The sequence below is a fragment of the Cebidichthys violaceus genome, unplaced genomic scaffold (genome assembly GCF_023349555.1).
Source record: "Cebidichthys violaceus isolate CVI_PGR_0920_01 unplaced genomic scaffold, fCebVio1.0.p SCAF_9, whole genome shotgun sequence".
Classification (NCBI taxonomy): Eukaryota; Metazoa; Chordata; class Actinopteri; order Perciformes; family Stichaeidae; genus Cebidichthys; species Cebidichthys violaceus.
Window position 1 is genome coordinate 5,010,126 of NW_027176975.1, and position 11,410 is coordinate 5,021,535.

The window sequence follows — 11,410 nt, forward strand, 5'->3', positions numbered from 1 at the left end:
GGCAGCCGGTTCGCACTGCGCTCATACGGCGGTTAACGCTGAGAACGCCGTCCCACAGCGTCGCCGTGGGAGCATTGTGCCCACCCACCCACCCACGTTAACAGTTGGCTCTGTCAGATGTCATGCTGACGGTGATCCTTCAATCATAGATATGCTCTGAATTACGCATCGAGCACCTTCAAAAGACATGCTTTGATTTTCAAACGTTAATATCAAGACTCCTGCTCCGCTCAAGACAATCAAAAGGATGCCAAAGACAACAACAAAGAATAACTAAAAGACCTGCTCCTCATCTGGATCAAAGATCAAACCGATCAAAACATAAAAACAAAAAGGAGGCTTTCATCAGAGGAATCATTATATGACTACGCTGTACGCAACTTTGAGGGAGGACAGAGCAGAACAGATTTGAGATTCAGGACAGAGTGCTTTCTCTCTCCCCTCTATAACGACCCTGTCTGCCTGTGGAGCTCATCATCTGTCATCCTGCTCTAATTGGCCTATCAGAGTAATGCAAAAGCTGCTTCCCTGATAGGCCCTTGAATCAAACCCTAACGCTGACCTGCACCCACAAGAACAGACGCACACACACACTCGTAATAGTCACATTTATCTCATTGAGCTTCGGCTGCCTTTATCCTGCCCACAAAAAAAATACACAGACGGAACTCTGCAATAGTAAAATACTTGCAGGAAAGAGGATACAAATGACGATATGATATGCCGCCATGTTTTTGCTCACACCAAAGTACTAGAGGGTGCCTGAGTTTTGACAGATGGTGCAAGGCAAAAGTGAAGTGGAAGATGTTTACATGCAGCACTGCAGGGCCCTTTTAAATATGACTGCAATCCAGACATAATAACTCATAAATGGAATATGAGCTTGCCCGAGTAATTCCAGTTCTGCATCCGTCGAGCACTTGGTCACTTACAGATTACGTGAGTGTGTCCAGAATGACTCTGCACATGTAAAATCAGCAATCAACAAGCCAAGAGGAGATCTCTGTTTACTCGTGACAACAGCTGTACGCAAGGAATACTTCAACTTTGTAAGAAAAAGCGAGCATAGTGATGATCATTTTAAACACAAAAGGGGTTACAACTGCTCTCCATTTGTCTCCATCGCTTGGCTGACAGGCAGGATGAAAGGCTACTGTGAGCTGCCTGACAAAAGCATTGGTTGAGTCAAAGGTTTCCTGCAGTACACCATCTGTCTAGATCTCTAATTTGTCTGTCGCTGTCTCACCAAAAGGAACACATCCTCCCTCGAAAAACCACAAATTTGCCTCTGCGCGCTGGAAAACCCACAGCAACACAGATAGAAATGTGAAGCGAGCGCAAGCAATAAAAGCTTAGTCACACATTCAAAATACACTACAATTCTGCAACGCACGGCTTGTTTGTAACAATAACAAACTGACATAATGAGAGCTAGGAGTAGCTAATTAAAGTGTGTGTGTGTGTGTGTGTGTGTGTGTGTGTGTGTGTGTGTGTGTGTGTGTGTCTGGGTCTTTATGTCCTCATGAATGATCTACATCTAGTTTGATGGAGTTTAGCACAGTTTAACACAGGAGAGGAAAATCTGACAAGTCATTTAAATCCTCACAACAGTGTGCTTTTCGTTGCAAACCTTTCTAAATTTGTAGAAGATGGAACTGAGGGAGTGGACACTTAGATGCTTTTTTTCAGGGTCTTTTTGCTCAAGGCATCATCAGTCAGCACACCGCCACCTGAGGTATCGGGAAAGAGATCCATTTACTCACTAAAAACAACACCAACTATATAGCAAATGTATTAGTGTCATGTCATGTCCTGCACAGCGGGTTGCAACTGCACGTCAACATCTAATTGACTGCATCATTGTCTCAGTATATGTGAGGGTTTCAATGTGTGAGAGGAGTGAAGTGTGTTTGACAGGTGAATGGTAAATACAGAAGTGTAATCTGTGTGTCTATCGGGCTTTTACAGCCTTTGTGTGAACCAGCTGTCCTGTGTGCGCATGTGTATGCATGTACATCATGACTGTATGTGTGTTTGTTCCTGTAACTGTGTCCTAATGTATAGTAAGTGTGTATGGTGTATGCATGCGGCCGCGCATCCTCCTGCGTCGGTGGGGGTGTCTATGAAACAGCTGGCGTGCTGTGAGCTGCATTAACACTGTGAGTTTGTAATGAGTTATCACCTCGCTTTAAGATCGTTGACTTTGACTGGGGAGATCCATAATGACTTTAACACTCCCACTGGCTGTTAAAGCAAATGAGCAACGGTTACTCGTGTGGTGGTGGTGGGGGGCTAACTGTTGTGAAGCCTCTGTGTGTGTGTGTGTGTGTGTGTGTGTGTGTGTTTGTTTGTGTGTTTGTTTGTTTGTATGAGTGCGCTCTGTCTCTGCCTCCCCGCTCACTCCGCATTGGCCGTTACTGCGTGGACTAGATGTTGCCATGGCAACTCTTTGGCAGCAGCCTTGATGGTGGGATGATCACACATTATTAGTTGACTCAAGCCGAAAAAAAGAACACCATAGTGATTTGGATAAAGGAGCGAGGGACAGAAGACTTGAAGAACGGAAGAAAGGGGCGAAACAAAGGGAAACGTGAACGATTGCTGTAAATTCTACTGAGATCACACACAGAGAAAGTGACTCACCGAGCATCACATGAAAAACGTAGGTGCACATTTGCAGGGTTGACACATATTTAAGCAAGAAAATGTTCACATACTGGAAAGCCAAGACGTGGACATGAACAAATAGAGCTCTTTCATTTGCTGTCTCTCTCTCTCTCCCCCTTTGGAGAAACATGCAATTGTGCTCGTGTACAAGTAAGGAATTAGGAAATTTCACTTTTTCAAAAGGCTGCTAATGGATTAAAACATGTCTTTTTAGGTTAAGTAGAGTTTAGTTTAGGTTCAGTGTAATGAGATGCGGTGAGCAGGTGCACAAACTCACAACAAATTCACACTTTTCACATGTAAAAAAAAAATAAAAAAAATCGCTGGCATCAAAGTGAAAGTGTTTAGAATAAAATCAGCCTTTTGTGGTGATAATAAGGTAATAAAATCATTTTGTGTGTCTTTTCATCCAAACAAAAAAAAAAAGCCTCATGTTTAAATATGTAAAGTATAAACAGGGGACAGGTGTTCCCTGTGTTACATAAAAAGTGGGCCATTAGGAGTTCATCTGACTGCATTTGACAGCAGCATCTTATTTGTAACATTTTAATGAGCATCCTCTAATGTAATAAATGATACCCCTACTGGAGTGAAGATGGACTGTAAAGAGATTTCACACTGTGTTGCTGCACCACTGCTGGGCTATGGGGAGTGTATTTCTAACTCAAATGGATGGTGAGGCCAACATACAGGCTACAGAGTGAGTTTTGAAAGGCTGTTATCTCAGCACCTGGCAAACTGAACGTTGAGTCACTGGTATTGATCAACTCGGCTATCAACCCCCTCAAGATATATTATGGCTATTTTCTGCTATGGGACAGTAAAAATCTCACTTATTGTCCCTTTAAATGCACTATAACTCCATGTATTGTGTTGATTCTGCAGTCTTCCCCAGGCCCATCCATACGGCCCCCTATAAATACAGGTTAGGGCCAATGCTGCTCTTTCCCCTGTAGCAGGATTTTACAGCAGCTCTGCCCAGTTAAAATGCAGAGTGGTGTGGGTTAGATGATCAAGCATAATGCGAAACAGTTCAGTGAATTTCAGAACTGACTAGATAGACCTTTTAGCTGTTTCTGTGAGATGTAGAGCGTCACCACGGAGAATACTACTGTCTGAGGATCAGTGGATTTTGTCTGCAGCAACTTAACTACAACAGGCTCTTTCATACGAATATTCTCCTCCTGTCACCTCTGCAGCAAACACAGTTTTAAGTTGGAGACAGCGAAAAGTGGAAGTAGCAGTTAGGCGAGAGGTGGAGACAGAGGGAGAAGGGGATGTGAGTGAGTTGGAGAATAAGGAAAGATGGAAAATTGAGTGAGAAAATGTGAGGGGAGCAGAAATCATCTGGATGGATGGTTGACAACAAATTTATACAATGGAGGACAGGTGAGCATAGGTGGGAAAGTAGAGGGGAGACGGGAAAGGAGAAGAGAGCTGGGGAGGAGAAGAGGAGAAAGGAGGTGCTAAAATTAGTTTATTCTGAGATGGCAGTTGGCAGTCAGCTCCTAAAACAAGAAGAGCGCCGGCTGCCTTCCTGGTGCTAGCCTCACTGAAAAACATGAAGGAAAATAACGTTCACATTATAAAGTCAAAAATGTAGTTAAGTAGTTTCACTGTAGCTGCAGGGTCACAATAGTTCAACGTCTGGCTGTCAGGGTTCAAGCACGTCTCTGAAAATACGGGATATATTTGTGAAAATATGTGCACAGAAACAAGAAGAGCGAGGCGGACATGTAGCTGTTCAAGGTGGAAGCTAGTGTGTCTGCAGGTATATCAATTACTCTGGGCTGGTGAGAGTGACAGAGTGATTAGGGAGGTCAGCCTTCAACTACAGAGCACCCATGTCAGCCAACAACCCACTGAAGTATCCAGCAATGCTGAGTCACCACAATCTCAAATAATTTTGACCTGCCTGTAGAGACAAGGGGGGAGGAAATCAATAAAGCATGAGATTATTATCATGACATCATGTTGCTTTTTTTTTTTTAGCTATGTGACCTGCCTCAAGCAACAAGGCAAACCCGTCATAAAACATCTCCCAAAGAGGCACACGATCAGCTACAAAGTGAGTCACTGAGTGCATTTGTCCAAATCACTTTAGCACTTGTGCGAGCAGGAACGTGACTGAGTGTTAGTAAGGAGCAGAGAGAGGCAGCAGCATCGACCCAGTCAGCGAACAGCACCTGCTCCTGATTATTCTCTCCCTGTGTTTTATAATAAAAAAAAGTAAAAAAAAAAGAAAAGAAATGCTGACAGAAGTTGAGGCTGAAGGACACTGACCCACAGTCACACATCAATACCCTGGAAAGGGTGTTTATTCAACGCTGGAGTCGTCTCAGTCAGGGGAAATATAATTCCGGCACTGGCGGTGCATATTTTGAGTTGTTGCTTTTGAGCGAGTTTATTTCGGTGCCAAATATAAAGAGTTAACCACAGAGGTCTCTCTCCAGTGACCTTCCTCGTCGTAGACTGATGCCACATGTGGACCAGCTAGTCCACATGTGGCATTTAAAGACATGGAAACACAGAGCGCAGGACACCACAGGAAACAAACGCGGTCGTAACATGGAAACGCCACGTGGAAAAAAAAAGAATTGGGTTAATGTCGTCAACACAAGGCCGTGCCACCGTGAGACACCAGCGCTAATCACCGAGCCACCATGCGGCCCATTCAATTAACAGTGTGTCGCTATATTGAAGCTCAAGGAATGGAGTACCAGAGGTCACATACCCATGAATCTTTGGTCCCGCAAGTAAAGTTTGCCAAGATTAATTATTCTAATTGGCACACTCAGGGTTCAATGTCATACACTTTGTCAACAAAGTTTTCAATTAAGCACCATTAAGCCGCAGTGTGTGGGTGAACTGGAACAGATTATCAAGCTGAACTATGATAAACAATGCGCAGAAGTCAAACAGTCATTAGCCGTCATCAACACGTCGAGCGAGGGAGAGAAAGGGAGAGAGAAACGGAGAGAGAGCCACATCCCCACCATTAATTGTGATTAATAAAGATTTAATGAATGTACTAAGTGTGTGGGCTGAGCTTTGCTGTGATGGATCGGCAGAGGAGTGACAGCTTTTGAGTGAGAGAGCTTCTACGGAGAGTGAGGGATTAGATTGACACTTGACATGAAATCTTTTCTTTTTTTGTCATGTGGAACAATGTCAGTGTTGTAGAAACACTCTGACACACATGCACGCGCACACACACGCGCACGCGCACGCACACACACACACACACACACACACACACACACACACACACACACACACACACATCCTTCTTTCTTTGCTCACCACCCTTGGACAAAAATGCATTATTTTCCCCCATGGATAGTGATTTCCATGGATTGGAAATTGTTGGCTTCAGAGCACCCAGCTTAACTTGAACTCACTGTGTGAATGAGTGTGTGTGTAGGTGTGTGTGTGTGTGTGTGTGTGTGTGTGTGTGTGTGTGTAGGTGTAGGTGTAGGTGTAGGTGTGTGTGTAGGTGTGTGTGTGTGTGTGTGTGTGTGTAGGTGTAGGTGTGTGTGTGTGTGCGTGATGGAGAGAGACAGAGAGACGGTGAATAATATATCTTGCGTTTCAGCTTTTGGCTTCTTTAGCTGGTGCCTTGATCAAGCCTTCTTTTGATTATTCATGTAGCTCACGTTATTATGATCCTACAAAGAGCCTCACAAATAAGGCAGAGACTTTTCAACCTGAATGAATCTCAGTTGTTTTAAATCTGAAATAGAAGAAGTGATTTTAAACTATGTTGATTTTCTTTGGCGATGGAAAGCACAGGAATTGTTGCTGGTGTGGTCTGCAAGTGTCTCTTTTTCGACTCTTTTATTGTGGTCTTTTTTTTCATTCCCTTGGGATCATCATGGAAATCTGGATTTCTATTTATAATTTTTCCCAATAAAATGTCCCACTTCCGGTATTTGAGTTATTTTTCTAACATAATACAATAAACTATGAAATGTAAGCCAGCTTAAGTTATACAAACTGGTTCTCTTCAGTGAGTGCTGCTCCGTTATGCAGACAGGATGAATTAAGAACTTTAGGAGAAATGCAAAGCTCTGCTCAGTATAGTTATAGTTTTATTTATGACAACATTTTTATTGAAGGTCTAGTTGACTTGCTGACCTGACTTTGGTTGCAAAGTATGTCATCAGCTGTAGTCTGTGGGTATGATCGTTTTTTTTCTCTGCAGTTTATAACACATGTGTGAGTAAACAGAGCTGACCTGATTGTTTTAAGATTCAGGTAAAAAGAGACCCTGAATTGGGTAATTACAAGGGCAATCAGAGAACATTACATTAACTGTATTGGCAGCTTTTGACTGGTAAAGTATCAAAGTGGTTCTTCAAACATTCCTGAGACGACCGTGACAGAGAGTGAAGAGTATTGGAGCAGGTGTTATACCCCTCGTCTGCTGTCTCTGTTTACAACCCTTCTGCTGGGACTAAAATAAAAGATTTACATGGGCAAAGGCAGCTTTAAAAGCCATTTATATGTGTCCTTCAATTCTGCCATTTGGTTTATCTCCATCATATACATTTCAGAAGAAAAACTTCACTACACGATTCATAAAATTTCACTTCAAGGTTTGCAATTCCCAGACTTTCACAAGTCAGTTCATCAACAGTTTTTTTTTTTTTTTTTAACTATTGCTGACAATTTTATTGTCATGAGTGCTGCTGAGATAAAAGCTTGCCCGAATCCTGAAAGCATCACAAACAAACAGTCTACAGTTTACTTTGCATTCACTGGGACCCAGAGCCCTTTAATATTACTGGAGGACTACTTTCATATTAGAGACACATCGCTTATTGGACTTCAATTTATCATCTGAATAGGATATGAAATAAAAGCACGAAAGAGCTAAAGCTACAGAAGGAATAATAAAGAACGGATCCATGGATTACTGGATTTAAGACTGCACCAAAGATATAAGGACAAAATGAGGGAAAAATAAATAACGGTTATCACTTACACACATATGCATAGTCACTGGCCCTGCTATATCTTTAGTGGCAGTAAGGAAGACACATTAGCTGGGTTCAGGAGCAAATGACCCCTTCTTACACTGTCACATTACTCACATGAAACCCATACTCAACGATGCAATAATGAACTTTATCAGGACCTCTTTCATCCAGCATTTGGAACTAAATGTTTATTTCCTCTTTATGTGGAAGAACATGTGTTTCCTTCCAAGATAAGAAATAAGCTTGAGCCACCATAGAGTTCCAGTCTCTCACAGCTGTCCAAAATCCCATCTCATTTGGTGAGGCAATCAGAGTGGACGGTCATTGTTTTTGCTGAGGTTACTTTCATACAACCCAGGTCAGGATATTTACGAGCCACACCATTGCTTTATTTAAAAAAAAAAAGGCCACTGGTGATGAACATAACAGGCCATAACATAACAACATGAATCAATCTTTGTTGTTGAAAGTTCTGTAACAAGAGGCGTGACCATTATCAAATTCATATTGTTGATGTGGCACTCTTTGCTCGCCCCATGTATTCCTAAATTGAAAAAAAAAAAAAAACTATTAAATGAAAACAACACTCTGATAGCATGACCCTGATATCATACTAATTAGCATATAATTCATTTTCTCTGAGCTGTTTATTCCTACTGACATTAATCATCTACTTTCATTGAATTCCTTGCACTCTCTACACAGAAGATGGTGTCAAGATTGAAATTCTGCAGTCCTGACCATAATCACACACAAAGAGGCACCTCATCTATCTTGCAATCCAAATGTAAAAAGTAATCGTGTTCAATATGTGCAATAAAATGTCTAGCCCGCAGCTTATCTTCTTAGACTACCGCACCCTCAAGATGTCCATCTGCTGTGGATTAAATCTTCTATTTTAACTGCTCACATCAATGCCTGCAGACCCTCACAGACAGAAATAATATATGCCTGGGAGAGAGGGCTTATTTTTTTTCCCACAATCTTGCCCCTTCAGCAGCACTTCAAAACAACTTGTCAGTGGCTGTCAGTTTAAATTAGCGGACTAGCCCTTTACGCCACTGTTTTCTGACTCTGGTAAATCTGCAGGCTGTCTCCATCAATCACAGGGCATCTCCCACATACACACACACACACACACACACACACACACACACACACACACAAACACACAAACATGCGTAAAAAGCTGCACATTATTTGTTCTACAGTGCCAACAAATACACCATGATCCAAACACACACACACACACACACACACACACACACACACACACACACACACACACACACACACACACACACACACACACACACAGAAACAGAGACATGAAGTAAGGATGCACTTGCACTCTGGCAATGGCTTCTTCCAAACAAAGTGGTTGAAAACGATGAAGTTGTAGCAGTCTGTCTACATCTACAGACATTTCCCTTCTCTCTTTCTCTCTGAAGTGTCAAAGCAAATAAATTGTTTTTCATGTCTCTTATTACCTCCAGGGACCTTCAGATAGCAAACACTGCTCAAGAGTGCAGAATGCACACACTTACTGATACTCACACACATGAAGTAAGTACTTCTCTGAAGTTGTGGATTTACTCTCAAATTACACCATATATTCACTGACCTTTGGGATCTTTATTTATTACTGGTCTATTATTATCATCCCACACTTTGTGTTCTCTTTATAGTATTTCATTATCTTGTGTGTTCATTTTCTTGATAGCAAGACTTATTTACAGAGGAAATGTCATTGAAATAAAGGTCACTTTTGCAAAAAATAAATAAAAGCAAATTATTGATACAGGAACAATCATCACGCACACATTAATTAGAGAGAGAGAGATAGTTCTGCCTCAGTATAAGAATGTAGTTAGAATTTCTAGTTTCTGAGCCATGAGTTCCACACACTGATATCAAACCAATTGCTATGTGTTTACAACGCTGTACTATATCAACTAGATCACCGTTGAGGGTATGAAAGTTTTTGTAAAATGCATCTGAGAGAAGACTTGGTTTATGATGGAGTTGTGGAATACAATATGGCATAACATCAGCATAATTGAGAGTTGTAAAAATGTATATAATGAATGTAGAGAGTAAATACATGAGGACCCAATATTGATCCTTGCCAAATTTCTAAGAACTCCATTGGGCTTGATTTGAAAAAAATGGCACCAACATTCTGAAGTCTGCCAGAAAGTAAAGATAAAGCGCTTTTAAAAGAATCCAAACCCACGGAAAGCAACTTAATGTTGTGAACGACGGAATCAAAAGCCTTACACAGACCTTGATATGGAATATGTTCTTCTAAAACAAAGACAGAAAAGCCTGAGGCTATAGTCAATACTTCTTCTCTGTCATGACATGCCAAGACATCAGTTGCAAATAGTCAAAAGGAATGCCTGACAGAATATACTGATACAGGAGCTACAGTATCCTCACGCTGAGATTTGTGGTGTGCGACACAGGTGCCTGTACTGGCATCTGTGAAGGGTTGGGCAGGCTAAGCAGATGTTGGCTGTTATATAATTCCTCCCATTAGTCTAGTGTTTTTTGGCAGGCTTTTGCCCCGTCCACCCTGCAATGTGTGTTACTGCTTTCGAAAATCCCTTCGTGGATGAGATCCATACAGCAATCTACTAAAAAATAGATACTGCAGCCTGTGTCATTTGGCAAACTTAATAACACTTATGCTTGTACACTAGTTCCACAACATCTCCCCTCAGTATTTTGGAAAGGTGCCGACACAGCGTTCTGGGGTTGTTGCTGCAGACAGAGATTGCGATTGACTGCTTGACAATTTAGCAAGCCCAAATTCTTTGCTGCTATCAAAGTAAAAGAAATCCTCTCTTTCACAGGTCTGTGTAAGAAAGACTAAGTGTGTTGGTGTTCAACAGTAACTGTGATGATCGAGCAAACCTTTGCAGAAACATAGATGTAATCTAACATGGAATGACTGTATTTGACTCTAGTTGTTGTAAGGAAAATTATCATTTAACTCAGTAAATTATTGTTGTATTTTGAACAAATTGATGTTTACCAGTCAACAAAAATCCAGTTGTAATCATCAATTTGCCAGACATGTCATGACCAGGCTACTACAGATAATCAGGCCGAGTGAAACATTTCTCTCTGGGCTGCCAGGGCACGGACGGATAAAAGAATTCCTGTCAAACCTCCTCTTGGTACTTAATCAATCTGCATAATACAGAATGTCAGGATGAAAAAAAATAAATACAAAAATCACAGCGAGGAAAAACAAAACAATTACACCTCTGTGATTATTTATTCCTCCTGATGATTTCTGTGTCTGTTTTTGTTTGAGCCATGGGGAGCAGTGTGAGTAAACTGCTTGAAACTGTCTTCCCGAGAGTGTGACACTGCCCCGGAAATAATAGGAGGGAATTGGAAACATGGCCTGTCAATTAATTGCTTGTTTATTTTAATAACAGCCATGATAGGAAATATTCCGAGGAGCAACGCTCCACCGGATATGGAGCCATAAACAGACAAGTCTAGTCACTCGAACACTCTGTACATAAAATGTATAAAATCCCTTACCACACAAACGCATAAAACAACACTGACAGACTATTTCACATAACATAAATTACGACAGCGTGATTAAGGCATCAGAGATTTATATTTTTCCCTAATCTTGAAATAATGTTACGCATGATCGTGAATAAAGCCAAAAGGGTTCTTTGTTGGGATGCAAGCAATCCTTATGTGGCCATCGCAGAAACACTTCGCTTCATGTG

The 11,410-nt window shown here is 41.5% G+C and overlaps 1 protein-coding gene across 4 annotated transcripts in view; it reads right to left on the reverse strand.

Moving 5' to 3' along the window:
• grid2 (glutamate receptor, ionotropic, delta 2) overlaps positions 1-11,410 on the reverse strand; it is a 434,148-nt gene that overhangs the window by 18,554 nt on the left and 404,184 nt on the right. The gene's annotated exons all lie outside the window — the stretch shown is intronic.